Raw genomic sequence first — 9,153 nt, 5'->3', positions numbered from 1 at the left:
CACACAGCACTTAACACCCGCGGTTGTGAAGTATATAAAATCTGGAAAGTAGATGCCACTGTCCTATAGGGTTCGGGAAAAACTGGACATCATAGAGGCAAAGCGGTGCATTTTTGTGTGTGTGTGTAACTGGACCTTTAAACTTTTTCATAAAGTGTAGACCCAGGGGAAGTACTGTACCTTATAGAAAGTACACCAGTGTCAAGTGCGTAGCAGGGCCAAAATGGAAGTGTCAGCCACTGTTCTAGGGTGTTTGGTTGGGGAGGGGGCAGTCATGCTCCCTTGGAAAATTTTTGCATTCTAAATGCAAAATATGGTGCTATCTGACGAAATTCATAATTAATGGGTGTAGCTAGGCCAAAATGGAAGTGTAAGACACTGTCCTAGGAGGGTTTGGGAGAATGCTCCTGTAGAATTCTTACACTACAGATACAAAGTGGTGCATTTTTTGGTGTATATCATGACGTTAAATTTTCTCCTAATGAAGTGTTGTGTTGGTCGGGGGCAACTACTGTACCTCAGAGAAAGTAAACCTGTGTCAGTGTAGCATGGCCAAAATGGAAATGTAAGCCATTGTTCTAGGGTTTAGGGGGCATGTTTTTTACATTCTTAGTTAATTTCTAAATGTAAAGTGGTGCATCTTGGTGCATTTTGTAACCTTACCGTTGTTTAAATCGTCAATGCTGCAGACTAAAACCCTGGAAAGAGAATGCATGGCCAGTGTATAATAGTGATATAGTTTCGCACTGCCTCTTTTCAAAATTAAATATGCTGATGTACACATATATAGTTCCCCTTTTTTTCTATAAAACTGCATGCACATTTAGTGAAAAAATAACATAAATACTTTAATATTCAATTAATATTTTAACATTATGTACAATATTTAAAGGTCTTTTGAATTACTAATACAGAATATTACTTTTTGTTGACTCTACCTGACAATAATTCATAATACCTATGCTCCGTACCTTTAGACAAGCCTGTAAGGAGTTTTCTAAGGGTAGGAACCTCTGTTTTTTAGAGATTAAGGATTATTTACATTTCAAATTTTGTTGAAAATGAAATAACAAATAAGACTTCATCAGTATTCACCTTAAACTTGGATCTATTAATGGTTTACAGATAACAATGTTCACCCTATCTTTCAAAACGTAAATAACCGAGAAACACCAAGTAAATCACGAGGATTAGAACTGGCAGAAAAAAATATAAAGATTAAAGAAAATAATGTTAAATATGTTGTGAAAAAACTATTTTCAATGATAATTAACCCGTATGGTATTTATGTTTCCCACACATTTGGTAGCCGTTACGAGATACAAGGGACGGTTTCACAAACAGTTTCTTTTACTTAACGACGGTTAATGGATTATTAAACAATCAGTTCCTTGTCTATTATTATTATCTCTTCCTAGATAACAAATAAATAGGTGCATATTATTATGCCTATTAGCTCGACTATTAGAAGAATAAGTAGACCTATCCTACTCACCTCAGCGTCGGTGTCACACCTTGGTTAAGTTGTTCAAAACAGTCCCTATTTTGACAAAGTCTTTTGAGATAAAGCTTTGAAACTTTCAACACTTGTTTACCATCATCATGTCCAGATATAGGCACGAGTACATAGCTCCATCAAGGACTTTGGCTGAGGCTGAATTATGGCCCCTTTTGACTTGAAATTCTTGATTAAGTTTTTCGTACCAGTTCATATTTTGTGTAACGTGTTTGACATATGGCTTTGAAACTTTTATCACCTGTTTATCATAGCAACCTCTATCTGTAGACAAGAGTACATAACACTGACAAATATTTTGGCTGAAATTTGGCCCTTTTTCGACTTGGAAATTGGTTCAGTTTTTGTACAAGTCCATGTTTTGTCAAAATTATTTGACACGTGGCTTTGAAAGTTTGAACACTTATTTAAACATTGAACATTTGCTTATCATCATGATTTCCATCTGAACGCAAGAGTACATAAATCTGACAACTATTTTGGCTGTATTATGGCCCTTTTTGAACTTGGAAATCGGTTCAGGTTTTCGGACAAGTCAGCGTTTTGTCAAAACTATTTGACACGAGGCTTTGAAAGTTTGAACACTTATTTAATATCATCATGTTTTCAATCTGTAGGCAAGAGTACATAACTCTGTCAACTATTTTGGCTGAGTTATGGCATTTTTTTGGACTTGGAAATCAGTTTATTTGTTTTATAATAGTCCATATTTTGCCTAAACTGTTTGTCATATGGCTTTGAAACTTTGACCACTTGTTTACCATCATAGTCTACATAATTATGTAGGCAAGACTACATAACTAGGACAAGGACTTTAGCCCAGTTTAGCCCTTTTTTGACATTAATCTGTTATCAACAGTTTATAATCAGCATGGAACAGTGTATTAATTTGGAGTTCCTTTGTTATTTAGCTTTTGAAAGAGAAGGTAAAAAATCAGGTGAATGCTGGTATCTGTAAACCATTGAGATCCAAGTTTAATTGAACAATGGTTAATTCTTATTTGTTATTTCGTTTTCAACAAAATCTATGTAAGTAACCCCGAATCTCTAAAACAAAATGGAGGTCCGTACCCCTATAAAACCCAAAACAGGATTGTGTAGAGGTATGGATCCGTACCCTTAGACACTTCCTTTTATGTGTTCTAATGTTAAATCAGTTTGTTAACTGTGCACACTTCTAACAAAAATGACTTGTTTAAGTAAATACAGTTACATGTTTCCGTTTTTCGTAATTTCAGAGCTTAAAAATGATTGATTTAGTATCTGAGTTACACTTGAATCTATATAAAAAGTTTTAAGCTACAAGTACTTTTCTGTATGACTGTCTACTTCAATTTTTTTAGTTTACATGTTAAATATATTTTAATTCACAATTTTTTGTTTCATTTTTTATGACTTTACTGATGCTTGAACAGAGTTGTTTCAAATTCATGAGCTATGCCATTTCATACTGTATGGTATCACAATGTTGTGGTTTTACATGTTTTACACATTCCTTCTTATCATTTCACACATTGTCCAGATTTGACCACTGTTGTAATTTATCCCTTATGAAAAACCTTCCCTATTGTCAGTGTGTGGTCAGTTTATGTCCAGTGTGTTTCCAGTCAATAATACTCTAAAATCCAGTTACTTGCCAGCCTATTTCTAGAGCTGACAATAAACTGATCCAGTGTGTTGCCACTTAATAACCATCATGTGTCCATGTGCTTGTCAGCTGATTTCCTGACCTGAAAACCAGCTGTAAAATTTAATTTCCAGTCTGCTGTCAGTTATATACAGTTTGTTGTCAGTGATGTTTGTAATGACGTTTTAAACAAAATTTCATTGATTTTTCATATAAAACTATTTGAAGGAGCTAAATTATATAGAGGTATCTGGAAATAAACACTGACAACAATCTGGCAACAAACTGGTATGCAATGTCAATCTGGCAACACACTGGATACACAACTGACAACAAGCGGCTTTTTGGACTTTCCAGTCTGTTGTCCTTGTATTGTCAGTGCACAGCCAGTCAACTGGAAATATTTTTCTGACAACACACTGGCATATTGCCATGTGTTGTCATTGTATTGTCAGTGTATAGTCAGTCACAATATGCCAGGCTCTCTTACATCGACAAGAGAAACACTTTAGCAAACTATCATTATTTAAAGTTTTAACAAAATTCCTTTATGCAGTACAAAGTTATGAGCACTTATACATTAGTGTTTTTTTGTTTTGGGTTTTAACGCCGTTTTTCAACAGTATTTCAGTCATGTAACAGCGGGTATACATTAGTGTGGCAGATGGACTAGTTTTGTTTGTTTGTTTTGGGTTTAATGCTGTTTTTCAACAGTATTTCAGTCATGTAACAGGGGGCAGTTAACCTAACCAGTGTTCCTGAATTCTGTACCAGTATAAACCTGTTCTCTGTAAGTAACTGCCAACTTCCCCACATGAATCAGAGGTGGATGACTAATGATTTCAGACACAATGTCATTTATCAAATAGTCACGGAGAACATAAGCCCCGTCCTAAGATCGAACTCGCGACCCCATGATCCGTAGATCGATGCTCTACCTACTGAGCTAAAGATGGACTAGTATCCCAATATATCCCTTACTACTCAGTGTTACTAATTTTTTTTATTTCCCCCTAGGAAAATTGTCTTTATTACCATTGTATTGTCATAGCATTGTCAGTGTATGGGAAGTTTGTTTCCAGTTTAGTGTCAGTATATATTTTTTTCTATTTATCCTTATTAATGTGACTTAAAACCTTCTTTTGCTTGTGACTCAATTTTAATACAAATTAAGATTTGCAATATTTCAGTTATCAATAATATAATATTGAAACCAAAGGAAATTTGACAAAGATTATGGTAAATCTGCAAGTTTAATTTACAGGGTAGCGAAAATACATGACTTTTAAAATTTCTGTATCTGTTTAGCAAAAATACTTGTTGCGGACAGAATCTGTGTTACAATGAAAACAAGTAACTGTAAAATGATGAAAAAGTACCTTTACAATGTGCCCATCAGTTCTGGAAAACTATTGAAAACTGAAAATAGTTTTGGAGGGAAAAATGCAACACTCGGCCATTCTGATAAGGTGTCTTGTAATATTTGTTTTGCTGTGAAAATTGCTAAGATGGGTATATTGCCAGTGTATTGCCATTGTGTAGCCAGTGCATTGTCAGAATCTGCTCTGAGTAAATTTATATCCAATGTACGCTGTCATACAGACAGAAAATCCATACAATATTGTCACTTATGTAATTTTTATCTCGATTATTCAAAAAATAGAAGTTATTGGACATGCCCCTATGTTTTCTTTTTACACACTTGTTCAATGTCATGACCTGACATGTACTAAGCAGGTCCCATAACTATACTTTTTTCCAAAATTAAGCCCCTTTTTCCACATAGCATTTTTTGCTTAAGTTTTTGTATGCAAGCTGGTATCTCAGTACTCATTCAATTCGATTATAGAAATTATGTTTTTTATTTCCAGTTTCTTGCCATTTTCCTGCCAGATTTCTTCCAGACACTGGAAACAAGCTGACAATATTGTCAGTGTGTTTACATGCTGATTGTTATGAGCCAGTTTATTGTCATATAGTTTGCAGATTATTCCCAGAAACTGGAAATAATATGGAAATAGTGTCCATATTATTTTCAGCTAAACTTTTTTTCTTGGAAGTTTGTTCCCATATAGGAGTCAGATTATTTCCAGTTACCTTTTTTTTTTGACAGACTGTTGCCAGATCATTGACAGTTACCTTGCAGCTTAATGCCAGCTTGTTTCCATATTTCATTTTCGTAAGGGATAGCCCCACTGCTGAGTTTAAATGTCCATTTTATTGACTTGAGGGCTAATATTAATTGCATGCATCATTTTAGCAATCTAGGAGAAATTCCCTCTCTACCCTTGTCCTATAACTGTATACACCATTTGTCAGATTTCTCTACCTGAAAGTGAACTAACTAGGTCATTCCTTAAACAAATTAGGTCATTAGGTCAATTGTGTAATATTATTAATGGATTTTTTTTTAAATATTGTGCATCCATCCTATCTCACTATTCACTTCAGTGCATGTTATGTTACAGAGTGATCTCTCCTGAAGACTACAAGTTTCATCAAATTGTGGCTTAAATCTGTAAGGAGTAAAAAAAAAAAACCAATTGTTTCTGGTATCCCGACCTACCCTAAATTTTTGGCCTGACCTTAAATGATTTTAAGGACTTGGAGAATATTTTTTTCAACTTTTTAACAAAAAAGCTGCAAAACTGCACTTTTTATGCTTTAAACATGGTCAGTGATGTTTGAAATCAACTTACTGATGGTTTAAAGGCATAACCCCCTTATTTGTATTCATTTTTTTGACACAAAAATATTTTCCGAAAAGTCTCACTTCATAAAAAAAAAGTCCCCCTAAAAAATGTTTCCAACCTACCTACCCTAATTTTATTGAGCATGTTACTGGAAACAAAGAATTTTTTTTTTTAACCTAATAAAAAATTTGGTAATTTCAGCCATTGATGTAGTCTGGCTTAGTACAGTAGTAGTACAGTAACTGACTAAATAATCTTTTTTTTTTAGAAAAAATAATTCTGTTCTATATTCTGACTTCATCAGTCTTGGCTCTGATTATCTACTGTGTTTTGAGAAGACAAGGGACATAATTATACAAAATTTGAATAGTCCCAGGAGTTATCTCCTGTGAACAAAACACAGGGTCTGAACACAGACTACCATTGGTGCTGCAGTATACTACATTAGTAGTCGTTAAATGAGAGGGAATTTATGTTTAGGACAGGCATTATGATTAGAAGGCAAAAATACAGGGAGTTAAATCTTTTTTCTTTTATCGGACTGTTTATGGTATTCAAGTTTTCTTTATTAGAGTTTTACTAATGTAGAACATGTCTGATAGATGGAAAGTTGTAACTCTTCAGTCAGTTTCAGTAATGTTCAATGTAATGTACGAATACCTATTGGACGATTTGACTGTCTGATATTAATAACTGTGCTCTTTCGTAATCTAGTCCACAGTTTTTAGCTCGACTTTTCGAAGAAAAAGTAGAGCTGTTGCACTCGCCCTGGCATTGGCGTCGCCAGCACCATTGGTTAAAGTTTTTGATAAAGTCAAATATCTCTGTTACTATCAAAGCCTTTGACATGAAACTTAAAATTCTCATTAACTATCAAAGTCTTCACCAGAAGAAACAATCCCCATAGCTCTGATTTGAATTTTGACAGAGTTGTGCCCCTTTTTAACTTAGAATTATTTGGTTAAAGTTTTATAAAGTTTTTGTTTTTACTGGCAAAGCTCTAGTTCAGAATCAAGCACTGAGAAAAGTCGAGTGAGCTGTCTTGCGGACAGGTCTTGTTTAATATTGAAGTATTATGTGCAGTATTTTTTGCAATGAAGGAGTTTTAATAAGAACTGTTTTACTAAGACCTGTTGAGACAATTTGATTATGTTTACCCTTTGTGACATTTAAAAACTTCAGTTACCAGAATGAGCATTTAATTAATAAATTGCTACTGAATTACGCTGACGTTATAACCATAAAATATTACCACAGCAGTTTAACAGGTCTGCTATAGACAACATTTTTCTTGTCTGTTTCTGAACTGTGTTCTTTATAAATACCAGGCCCTTCAAATTTAATAACAGAATTTCCCACCAGCTTAAGTGTCTGTTGACATCATAAGTGGCTTAATTGTTGATGTATCTCTGGTAATTTGCTCCAGAATAAAAGAACTGAAGATTCCAGTCAGCTTATGTAAATAGTTTACTGGATTTCACCTTGTTAACAGGCTAAATTGGTACTTTATTCTCTTTTCTACAATATTAATAAATGTAGCCTGTACCAGAATGTCAGGGGTTTGGACTTGATTCACTATTTTGGGATAAAGTTTATAAGCTCATAGCTCAGTTGACGCCCAAACCAAAAATGCAAGCTTAATTAAGCGTGCATTAAGGCTGCAGCAAGATTAATTTGACAAACTGCACAGTTTATAAAACTTTCGCACTTTCAGTGAAACAATATTTGTAGTGATCAGTAGATAAATACTTTAAAATCAGGGACAATGTTTTTTAAAACAATATATTTTGGCATTAAAAAAATTTAATAATTGGTTAAATGTATTACCTCCCTTTTATATGTATCAATGAACTAAAAAGAGTTTTTTAAAGATTACAGGACAACAAGCTAGTTGCAATCTTAAATAGTATTAAGAACGCAAGATGCCCGCTGCCAGCTTGCAAAGCAAGACTTATCCGCAAACTTAATTTCTATTCAAGCATCTGCAAGCATTATTGCAGTAAAACATACGCAAGTTTATAGGAAACTTATCACAAGCTTGCTGCATGATTGTATTTTGGTTTGGGTGGGGCATCACCATGGTATTCCAAGGACCCTGAACTAAGAAAAATTGTGTCCTTACCTCAGTTAGAGCCCGAAGTTGGACCGTGATGGCATAATTCGGTGAGTCTTAATTAAGATGCTTCTAATTGATTTATACTACTCACTGTAATTCCACAACAAATTTGAATCCAATGGGGGAGGCATGTCAGGGTTTTGGACTTTAATCACACCTTTAGGAGAAAAATTATGTGGTGCTTTGTACCTCAATCTCAAGTCCAAGTACAGCTGCACATATATCGTCCTGAGTGGCACTTTTGATTAATTTTCAGTTATTATATATCTCACTCTTAAATCAGCACATTTTAATGTGCACAGTATTTTAACCCTTATCATGCTGGACACGATTGATTCTGCCTTTGCGAACAGTGCAGATCATGATCAGACTGCACAGAGCCTGCACATCCGTGCAGTCTGATCAAGATCTGCACTGTTCACCATTCAGTTGGTATCATTTTAGTAAGCACCCCTTAAAACAGTCAATGGTACTGTCCAAATTGAAAGATGGACAAGTTCATTATAGCAATTTAGCAGGGTAAGGGTTAAGGCAGTGTAAATTGAGATTTGCTATGTCAATATCTGTCAATATTCTTTTCTTAATCACATTGTTTGTTATGTTTAGTTTTCTTGTAATCAGGAAATTACATTTATATCATCTTGTACAGTCTGATAGGGCAGGAACTTTAAGGCATTGATTTGATAAAAAATTCAAAATTGAATTTCTATTGACGTCATATAGTAAATACTGTAATACTTTTGATCACTGCGGTCGATATCTTAACATTTTTACCCATCAGCTTAAACTTTGGGTAGTTGAAAACAATTGTGTTCTCATTGAAAGATAAAATACTTGAGTGAAATCTGTAAGTAGATTGTCATGAAATGTGGTAGGAAACTAAACATGCTTTTATTCAGCCTTACCGAAGTACACAAGGCCAGTTAAACTTTTTTTTTCATTAGCAGCTATGGTTAGAAAGTAGTACCCTTTAAGGCGTAAAAACAAATTGTTTGTTTCCGGTATCCCGACTTACCCTAAATTTTTGGCAAGACCCGAAATGTTTTTATGGCCTTGGAGAAGTTTTTTTCAACATTTTAACAAAAAGTTGCAAAACTGCACTTTTTATGCTTTAAACATGGTCAGTGATGCTAGAAATTAATTTGCTGATGCTCTAAAGGCATAACCCCCTTATTCATACTCATTTTTTGGTAAAAATAAT

Source organism: Mercenaria mercenaria, chromosome 18 (genome assembly GCF_021730395.1).
Source record: "Mercenaria mercenaria strain notata chromosome 18, MADL_Memer_1, whole genome shotgun sequence".
In the NCBI taxonomy this organism is placed as follows: Eukaryota; Metazoa; Mollusca; class Bivalvia; order Venerida; family Veneridae; genus Mercenaria; species Mercenaria mercenaria.
Note: the sequence above shows the minus strand (reverse complement) of the source record.